Here is a 9,762-nt window from a genome sequence, read left to right as displayed (position 1 = left end):
CGACCAAAATATCTGACTGGTCGGCCATGCACTCCACCGGTCGCCCAAACACTTCACTGGTCGGCCAAGCACTCCACCGGTCGGTCATGCACCTCACTGGTCGGCCAAGCACTCCACCGGTCGGTCATGCACCTCACCGGTCGGCCAAGCACTTGACTGATCGACCGGAGCAGGTGACTGGTCAGTCAAGTATCATTTCCGGTCGAACAAATCACTTCCAAGCAAAGCTTTGACTCAGCCATTTCTTGCCACTTGTCACTTTTATTGCCACGTCATCGTTTTCAAATTTTGGGGATAACACATTTATTTAGTTATTTCTGTAATTTGATATTCGCTAGATTAATTAGAAATGAAGATTGATTCTTGGTAATTAGTAAGCTTTCCTTGTGGTTTTGACACTCAATTTAATTATACTACTTGTTCGATTGCATGCACTTGCGTATTTAAAAATTAACAAGTTTTTGGCGCTATTGTCGAGGACTGTGTTATTAATATCAAAATAGTTAATTTTTATTATAACTTGGTTTTTATTTTTTATCATTCTAATTAGTGTCTTAATCTTGTGGTTTCATGAAATATTGGTATATGCAACATGGTAAACAACGAGAGACAGTACGTGCAAATCCTGAAATAGAAAGAACTTGCTGATAGAACCAAAAGAATAAGAGGTTGGAGATTACCATGGTTGAAAATCAGGGGAATGCAAAAAACAATGTTGCAAATGATGTTCCAAGGACAGCAGCTGCCGCCGAGATTCCAAATGTTGTAGAGGTCCTTGTGGACCAAGGACACTAAGAGACTATGTACTTCCCACTGTCACGGGAGTGCACTCTTACATTTGACACCCCACTATTGTCGCTAACAATTTCGAAATCAAGCCAGAAATTATAAAAATGTTGCAATCCACTGTTCAATTTGGTGGGTTGCCAACTAAAGATCCAAACTTGCACATAGCCAATTTCTTAGAGTCGTGTGCAACGTTCAAGATGAATGGGGTGAGTGACAATGCAATCTGACTGAGACTTTTCCCATTCTCATTAAGAGACCGAGTGAAGAGTTGGTTGATCTCGCTACAAGACAACTCAATCACTGCATGGGAGGAACTAGCCCACAAGTTCCTTGCCAAGTTCTTCCCTTCGGCTAAAGCTGCAAAGTTGAGAGGTGAAATAAATCATTTCCACCAGAGCAATGGGGAGTCTCTATATGATGCATGGGAGAGATTTAAGGAGTTGTTAAGGAAGTGTCCTCACCATAGAATTGAGAAATAGATGCTAGTTCATAATTTTTACAATGGGTTAGGAGGTATTACTCGCACAATCATAGATGCAGCAGTTGAGGGTGCTTTCATGAGCAGGAGCGCTAATGAAGTCAATGAGTTACTAGAGGAAATTGCCATGAACAATTACCAATGGCCTACAGAGAGGGAAAATACAAAGAAGGTAGATGGTATGATCGAATTAGATGTTATCCTAATGCTCATAGCTCAAGTGGCATCCCTAACAAAGCAGTTACAGCAAAATAACCTATCATCCCAAGCCATGCAACTACAGAGCCTATGTGAGGCATGTGGGAGTGCTCGTCCATTATAACAGTGTCCTGCCATGGATATGCATAATATGTCGATGGAACAAGTGCAAGCCATAGGGAACTTCCAAAGGCAAACCAACAACCCCTTTTCGATGTCATACAACCAAGGGTGGAGGAGCCACCCTAACTTCTCATGGACGAATAACCAAGCCGCACAACAGCCTTTCCCTCAAAACTAGCAACAGTTCCCACCTCCACAACCACAACCACAATAGTCTTTCCAACAACAACCCTGGATTCTATCAACCACAGGCTAGACCAGCACAGCAGCAAACTATTATGAAGCCACCTGACACACAACCAGACGTATTGAATCAATTTATGATCGAAACTAGGGTGTCTATTAGAAATTTGGAGACTCATAATTGTCAGTTGGCTATGATAATGATGTAATGACCCAACTGCTCTAGACTTTGGACCATTAATGACTACTATACATAGACACTAATTTTTTATAAAACTTACAAGTGAAATAATCATAACTTCATTAAAACTTGTAAAACAAATGTTAAACTACATAAAATTTAAAGTAGGATATGGGATCCCATTGTTTTTAAAATGAAAACATAACATAACTTTAAATAAATGGATTGCAAAATAAAGTGCGGAAAATACATATAAAGCATAATTTTTAATAGACTAAGAAGCGACTTCATCCTCGAACCGAACGCTCAATCCATCCATTTCCATTCTGCCTCAATACACAACCCCCAAGCTGCCAAGAACCCTTCCGCCACCATAGCTACTTTCCTGCACATATAAACATAAAGGAATGAGCCTAATGCCCAGCAAGGAAAATCTAACACATAAATCATATACATAAAATTAATATCAACATATACTAAAACATATCATAAACATATGTCACACATACTGTTGACCGCGTTTTTGGCCAACGACGTGAGAACATCAAAAACGACAAACCTTCAAGAGAATTCAAACGACACAGGCGGTTCAATAAAGAAAATAAATAACACACACGATTTTTATAGTGGTTCAGCCCCAATTTATTGGTAATAGCCTAATCCACTTAGAGATTTGATTATTTTATCTACACTCAAGATCAGATGAACCAGTGTCAACTGAGTTTCTTCAGTGTAAATTCTCAGAATACAAAAGAGTTCTCTCTCAAGAAAACGCACTTTCTCTCTCTAGAAAACTCAAACCAAAACTTTAAATTGCCAAAAGTCCTTTTCTGATCCCATAAGCCATGTATTTATAGGCTTAGGGTCATACATTGATATCCCTTAGGATCGGGATATTTTATTATTCGTATTATATTTAAATTACAAGAAATATTCAAAATGCAACAGAATCCCCAATTTGTGTGAAGAATGAGAGATTCCCGCGTATGCCCAGACCAATTCTTCGTGAAGCCACTTCTGGGAATTTGACGTAGTCTGGTCTATTTGGTTGATGAATATCATCTTCTGGTCGAACACATGCATGCTGGACATACACAAGTGCTGGTTGGACATATGCATGCTAGACACATGCATACGGACCAGGCCCTTGTCTCTCCTCGGACATGTGTCCGACCACATCTTCTCGGACATGAGTCCGACCACATCTTCTCGGACATGCGTTCGACCGGACACACTCAACAACATGGTCCGCTCAGACCAACTCATGCCTCACCACGGATACAAGGCATGCACCCTCTTGATCCTTCTCCTCGAGCTAATGTCCGACCACACTTGGATTGCTCCTCGAACTAATGTCTGACCACACTTGGAATGCTCCTCGGACTAGTGTCCGACCACACTTGGAATGCTCCTCGGACTAGTGTCCGACCACACTTGGAATGCTCCTCGGATGCACTTGGCTCGGACATGCCAGTGCTAGGCAGCAAAGTCACTCCTGGTTGGATGTAACTTATCCAGTTGGTCATGAAACCTCTCAAGCAGTCAAAACTCTTCATTGAAGTAAGCCAGATCACCCAACCATTCCGTGCCACTTGTCATTTCTATTGCCACATCATCATTTTCAAATTTTGGGGATAACATTTGCCCCCCAAGTTTATTATATGATACTTCACATAATAAACTTTTTTTTCTCCACAGTTGACGGCATTATATAAAAAATAACTGTTCATCTTCCCGCCATGCAGCAGACCACAACTTATAGACCACGATCACTGCAAATAACTGTCCATGATCGTGGGGAGAAAAAATAGCCCAAGAATTCCAAGGGTCCAAAAATAAGTGATAACTTCCACTTTTTTCCTTTAAATAACCCCTACACTTACACATTCTCCCTTACACAAGAAAATCAAAATTTTAAAACCCTTATACTTCTTCTTTCTCTCTTGGCCGAAATCTCTTGTCTTCTCCTTCCTTTAGCCGAATCTTCAAGGGACTTCAAGGGGAGGCTCTTCATTTCTTCAAGCAATCTCCAAGCAAGTTAAGGGTTCTCCAAAGTTGGGTAAGTCTTCTTCTCCATGGTTTTACATTGTTGTTATTTTTTCAAAAATTTTCATGAAAAAACCTTGTTGTGGCCGAAACCCCATTGAGAGCTTTTTTCTTGAATTTGCTCATGAATCTCATAAGAATGTTTGTATAATGTGTTGGGTGGCTGTTTTGAGGATGTTTGAATTATGGGTAACCCAACATTATCCCCAATTTCATAAGAATTTCAAGAAAAATAGGTTAATTTAGCATAAACCATGATTGTGGGTTTTGGGGTTTTTGATAGCATAGAGGGTTTCAAGAACATGAAAAACTTTTCAACTTCCCTATTTTGATCTTGTGTTTGTATGTTTGGATGAGATATCGTGTTTATGATAGGGAATATAGAACTTTGCCCTTTCGGCTATAAGAGCATAGGGGTTTTATGGTGAAATTTTGGGTATGAAGGAGGGGTGTTGAGAGATATGGTCGATCGACCATTATTTTTTCTGGGTAAATATGTGGTCCGATCGGACCACATGTGCACTCCTTGGACTTCATAGGCGCTCCTTCTCCTTGGACACTCCATGTCTGATCGGACCTCCTTGGACCGTTGGTGCTGGGCTCCTCGGACATACGTGACAGCGCAGCAGCTCGGACGGAGTTACCCAGATGCGTGGCTACCCGGACGCCACTCCGCTCGGACACGAGCCTCGCTGTTCGGACGCCTCGGCCCTTCGCGTGCCTGAAGCTACTGCTGGTCGGATGCTTCGGTATCATCACTCGGACGCTCAAGTGCACCTGCTCGGACTCACACGCCCAAGGCACTAGATGCACCACTCGAACGTTAGGCACCCCTTAGCTCCTCGGAAGCATCTCCTAAGGTGTCTAGGCACCCGACCGGACCAAGCATGGTATTCCTCATGCCATATTTTTTAAATATTTCTTAGGCACCTTTAAGCACTAAAAATCTTTTTTCCATGCATGCTATATTTTTACCACTTAGATAAATTTTTCTAAGTATAAAAATAAATTTTGTTCTTGTTGGATTTTATCTGTATGGTTACTCACCTCCCCATTATTTATTTATTTTTGTAGATGAATCGCTCTGATTATAGGGGAGGTGACAACCATACGGACTCTGATACATCTATCCCGCAGTCAATCGAGACTCCTCTAAACAGCGATTCCTCATCAAAATCTTCCACCAGTCGTACTCCCGAGGATCGCCTTCATCGCTTCAAGCGGATCCTTCCCCGTTCAGCCCTATATTTCCTCCACAAGGAACAGTTTCTTCAACAAGCTCCACAGTCGACGATGAGGGTGAAGAAATCTAATAGACTTCCCCAGGACCAAGATCCACAAGTTGCTCGTAGAGCGGTGCAAAAGGTGGTGGAACGCGGTGAGGCCCGCACTGCAACTCCTTTAGGATCACCTTCTCAGGAGTTTGCCACCGAGGTCCAGAACTTGGCCATTCAAAAGCCACGGAAGGGGAGAGAAGAAGCACCTTCCTGGTTCACTGCCCAGCCTTCAAAACTTAATCCCAAGACGTTCCACAAACACATTCAAGCTTTGGGTTTGAGTGAGGTGAACGTGATATGCCCGGGCCCTCATCAGAGAGCAAACAGGCCCGGCGGAGCATACTGCACCTGGTCCAGGCACCACATTCATGCAGGAGCGACACTCCCACTACACCCCTATTTCTGGTCTATAGCGGATTATTTCAACGTCTCCCCATTCCAGATCGTACCGAATGGGATCCAGGCATTATCCACGTTGTATATTCTCTACTTTCTGCGCGGTTGGGATGAGCCCACTCCTCATGAGGTACACTATTTGTTCGACTTCAGGACTAACCCCAGCCACAAGAACACGGGCTTCTTTCACCTCTATCACAGGCAAAAGGGGATTACATACCTTAGCGGTATTGCACACAAGTCGAACCCCGGGAAATATTACAGAGAATATTTCCTCACATCAGACATCAAGGCCAACAACTTGGCCTTTACACATGCGGGTCCGTTCCAGCGACCCTTGCCTACTCAAGGGATGTTCAATCGAGCGGAGGCATTGGCTAGCATGAGTGCCGAGGAGAAAGACGTGAAAAGATTGGTCACTGTAGATTGCCTTCAGATGGTGGGCCTGATACCGTGTGACCAAAATATGACGATGGATAGTACCACTGGGGAGAACAACACGATTGATCAGTCTAATGCGGGCACGGAGGTAGTGACTGACCAGTTTTCTCCTGGGCCATCTCTGCTTTCTCATAGACCTGGCGACCTCGTCATTAGGGAGCCTCAGTCTGAGCCTCAGCACAGATCTGCTATTCCTGTTCGGTCCGAGAAAGGAAAAGCCATCCAGATTGAGAGAGAACTTAGCTCATCTTCGGACGACGAGGATGACTTCATTCATCAGATTCTCAACTCAGGTCTAGTAGTCATAAGAATATGTTTAATAACTTGGTGATTCGAGACTAATAAAATTGTAGTAGTAATATACTTATCTACATTTTATTATATATATATTTTTTCTAACGAATCTCATGTTTTCATCTTTTGCAGACTCAGAGATGTTCAGACATTGCATCGTTCCTCCTGCTCCAAAAAGGAAGTCTGGCGAAGGAAGTGGTCTCACTCCCCCTAGGAAGGTCCCGAGGGCAGTGCCATCGAGCCAGGGAGACAACCTGAGGGGTCAGTTATGATCCCGCAGTTGACCCCTTCGTCACTTCCTCCATCAGCGAGCCTAACTCCCCCAGGCCCGTCCGGCCCAAGCGAGGCACTCCGAGCTGCTGACACCAAACTCAGGGGGCAGCTGATCAGACCCTCCATGATGCATCAATGATTCAAGGCTTTGAATCTTTTCCTCGACTCAACGTTGACGTTGTCTTAGATAGAGGGATTGCTCAGCTGACAAATGTAAGTACTCTACCACAAGATAGATTGTTACTTACGTTAATGCTTTGTAGTAACTTTTTTTTTTTCATGCAGACGTTTATGACCTTCTGTCACGCCTAGCAGCGATCAGTCAATTACAAGGAGTTGTTCAAGGTCCTAAATGATCAACTCATGGAGGCTCGAGCGAAGACGGACGCTCTTCAGTCCAAGCTGGAACAGGCGGAGACGACTGTAACTGAGCAAAAGGAGTCTCTCAAGGGGTTCGCTGATGGGAATGTTCATCTAACCCAACCCAACAAATCCTTGACTGATCGACTAGACAGACTGACTCATGAGAACGAGGGATTAGCTCGCGAGAACGAGGGACTAATTAGTGAGAATGAAGAGTTGAAGCAAGAGAAGGAGGCCGATCTAACCCGCTACGAGGAGACCTGCTTCAACTGCTTCTACCAGGTGTGGAAGCTAAATAAACCCCTCAAGCTCGACTTTCTGACCAATGAGATCCAGGCAGAGGAGCTTGCCAGATGTGAGGCTAGGGCTGCTGAGGAAGCTGCTAATCCTACTGGCCCTACACCTGCCTCCTCTACATTATCATTCCGAGCGAGAGGAGCAGCTGAAGTCGAGGAGGGGGTTGATTAGCCTACCAGAGCAGCACGCCAGTGACTCCTCATCCTACCAGAGAACTCCTGCATGACCAGTTGTAGTCCTACCAGTTTTTATCATAGTTTGTTTTATTTTTTATACTTTTGCTCGTATGATTGAGCTGTTTGGCACGTGCACTTTACTTTTCTTTTTTGGCTAGCTTGAAACTTTTAAGTCTTTTTACATTTAAGACATTACAAGTTTATTGTGAATAGTAAAGTTTCTATATGCCTTAAACTTTCACATGAGTATTTAGTTTTCTAACTTAGAAATTCTAAACATTTCATAAGTCCATACTAAATATACTTCCTCATGCTCTTATTGCTCTGACATTTTATGAGCATAACTTTTATTATCACACGAATATCTGTTTCTAACTTAAAATTTTTAAAACTTCCAAGTTACTTAAGCTTTGTCAAACAAGTTAGCTTAATGGCCTTTTTAGACTTCTGTACGCCCTGATTTTCCCACGGGCTGATTAGCAGGCCGAGCTTCGGACTAATCATGGTTAGTCCATAAACATCCCCCAGGTCGGAGCTCCTGTCTTGAGGTCGTACCCCCCTTAGCTCGAGGAATCCTCAAGGACTCGCCAAGACTCCCAAGACTGGAGCCAGGAATCGGAAGGCCGAAGGTCGGGTCAGATGCACAGCTCGTGGTACGAGCTAGATATGGAGGCTATGACCCCTTGTAAAGTCAACACACGCAAGACAAACGTGCATATATTTGACATCACGTGTCCGATGTCTCCCTGACTTCTCGGACACGCTGCAAGAACGTGCGTGTTCAGACACCCACGGCTGGGTTGGGCCGTGCGGCCCATTATCTCCTTACCTATCGATTTGACCATACTTATGTGTCAGGTTTAGGAATTAATCATGAATGTCACAGAGTTGATATGACAAATAAGAAGGTCACGGGATGGCCTCCTTACCAACTTCCAGGTGCCTTCTCCTATAAATATGGAGACCCTGGGAGTTGATAAGGGTTGGAAAAAATAGTCTCTGGAGAGATATACTTTGTAACCAAATACCCAGAATATATCAATAATATTGACTAGTGGAGTAGAAGGATTTTAACCTTTGAACCACTTAAAAACGTGTTTTGAGTCACCTATTTCATTCACTAAGATCTTATATCTGTTACGGTTCTACATTCGGCACTAATCCCTTCCTCTCTTTCTCTTAATTACTTGTTGGCGAAGAACCACGTCAACAGTTTGGTGCTTTCATTGAGAGCAAGTTCGATTAGTGCTGCTACAAACATCTAACTATGGTGACTACTCGATCCAGGCATGGCAACGAGACAGAACAACATGATGGGCAGGAGGCTCATCATACCGCCATCCCTGATGAACAAATTCCTGAAGTCCAGCAGCGGCTAGGAAAGCAGCCGGCGGGCCAAGACGATACTGGTAGTTCGGCGCCCCGGCCACCTAATCCAAACCCGTGTTATTATACTGCGGTGGAGATGGAGAACGCTCAGCTGAGGAGCCAGTTAGCAACTGCTAGTCAACAAATCCAGGATATCCTGGCCCGACTACCCCCTCTCACAACCAACGTTAACGTTGGAGAGAGGCAAGGTGAGGCTCCTAAGTCTCGCTGGGGTAATCGGTCCAGGCATAGCCGTTCGGATAGACTTCCAGCAGCCAACTCCACCCCTTCATCACACCATCGAGACGCAAACTTTGGGGAAATGCCTGGGACCAGACAACGACAGTACAGCCGTTCGGTTAGGACGTCAACTCCTAGCTCTCAACCATCCTCGAGGACGCGCAGGAGAGCTCGAAGAAATTCCCGGAGGAGATCCGGGGAGGGCCCACGATGTCAGCCCGTCCCCGAAGACCGTCCTGTGCCTCGTCCAGATCGCCCGGCGCGGGACCAGCAAGTTGGCAGGGCCGAAAGGCCCCCACCAAATTTGATCCGTCCAGACGGAACTAGGATCGCTTCTCCAGTCAGGCATCCTCCATCTCCGATCAGATATCCGTCTCCTCCTCGGCCCGTCCGAGACATCCCAGCTTACGGGAGTAGTAGGAGAAACCCACCATCAGCGGGACCTTCCCGGCGTAGCAAGGCGCCGGAAGAAAGCTCAGGTCCTCGCCACCAAAGACGGACTCCAAGCCTATCCAGTAGGAGTCATTGGACCGGCAGTCGCCGGAGTGATCTCTCTGGAGGAGACCTACGTCAGCGACTAAGTTCGGCACAAAGTCACCAGACCACCCAGGAAAGCGACCTTCGAGATCGCCTCAACTC

The 9,762-nt window shown here is 44.8% G+C and overlaps 1 non-coding gene across 1 annotated transcript; it reads right to left on the bottom strand.

Moving 5' to 3' along the window:
- Positions 1-1,151: 1,151 nt before the first annotated feature.
- LOC133787446 (small nucleolar RNA R71) lies at positions 1,152-1,258 on the bottom strand. The gene has a single exon (XR_009872468.1). It is a non-coding gene; the product is annotated as a small nucleolar RNA R71 (small nucleolar RNA).
- Positions 1,259-9,762: the final 8,504 nt, after the last annotated feature.

This window comes from Humulus lupulus, chromosome 6 (assembly GCF_963169125.1).
Source record: "Humulus lupulus chromosome 6, drHumLupu1.1, whole genome shotgun sequence".
In the NCBI taxonomy this organism is placed as follows: domain Eukaryota; kingdom Viridiplantae; phylum Streptophyta; class Magnoliopsida; order Rosales; family Cannabaceae; genus Humulus; species Humulus lupulus.
This window is presented reverse-complemented; position numbering and strand designations above follow the sequence as displayed.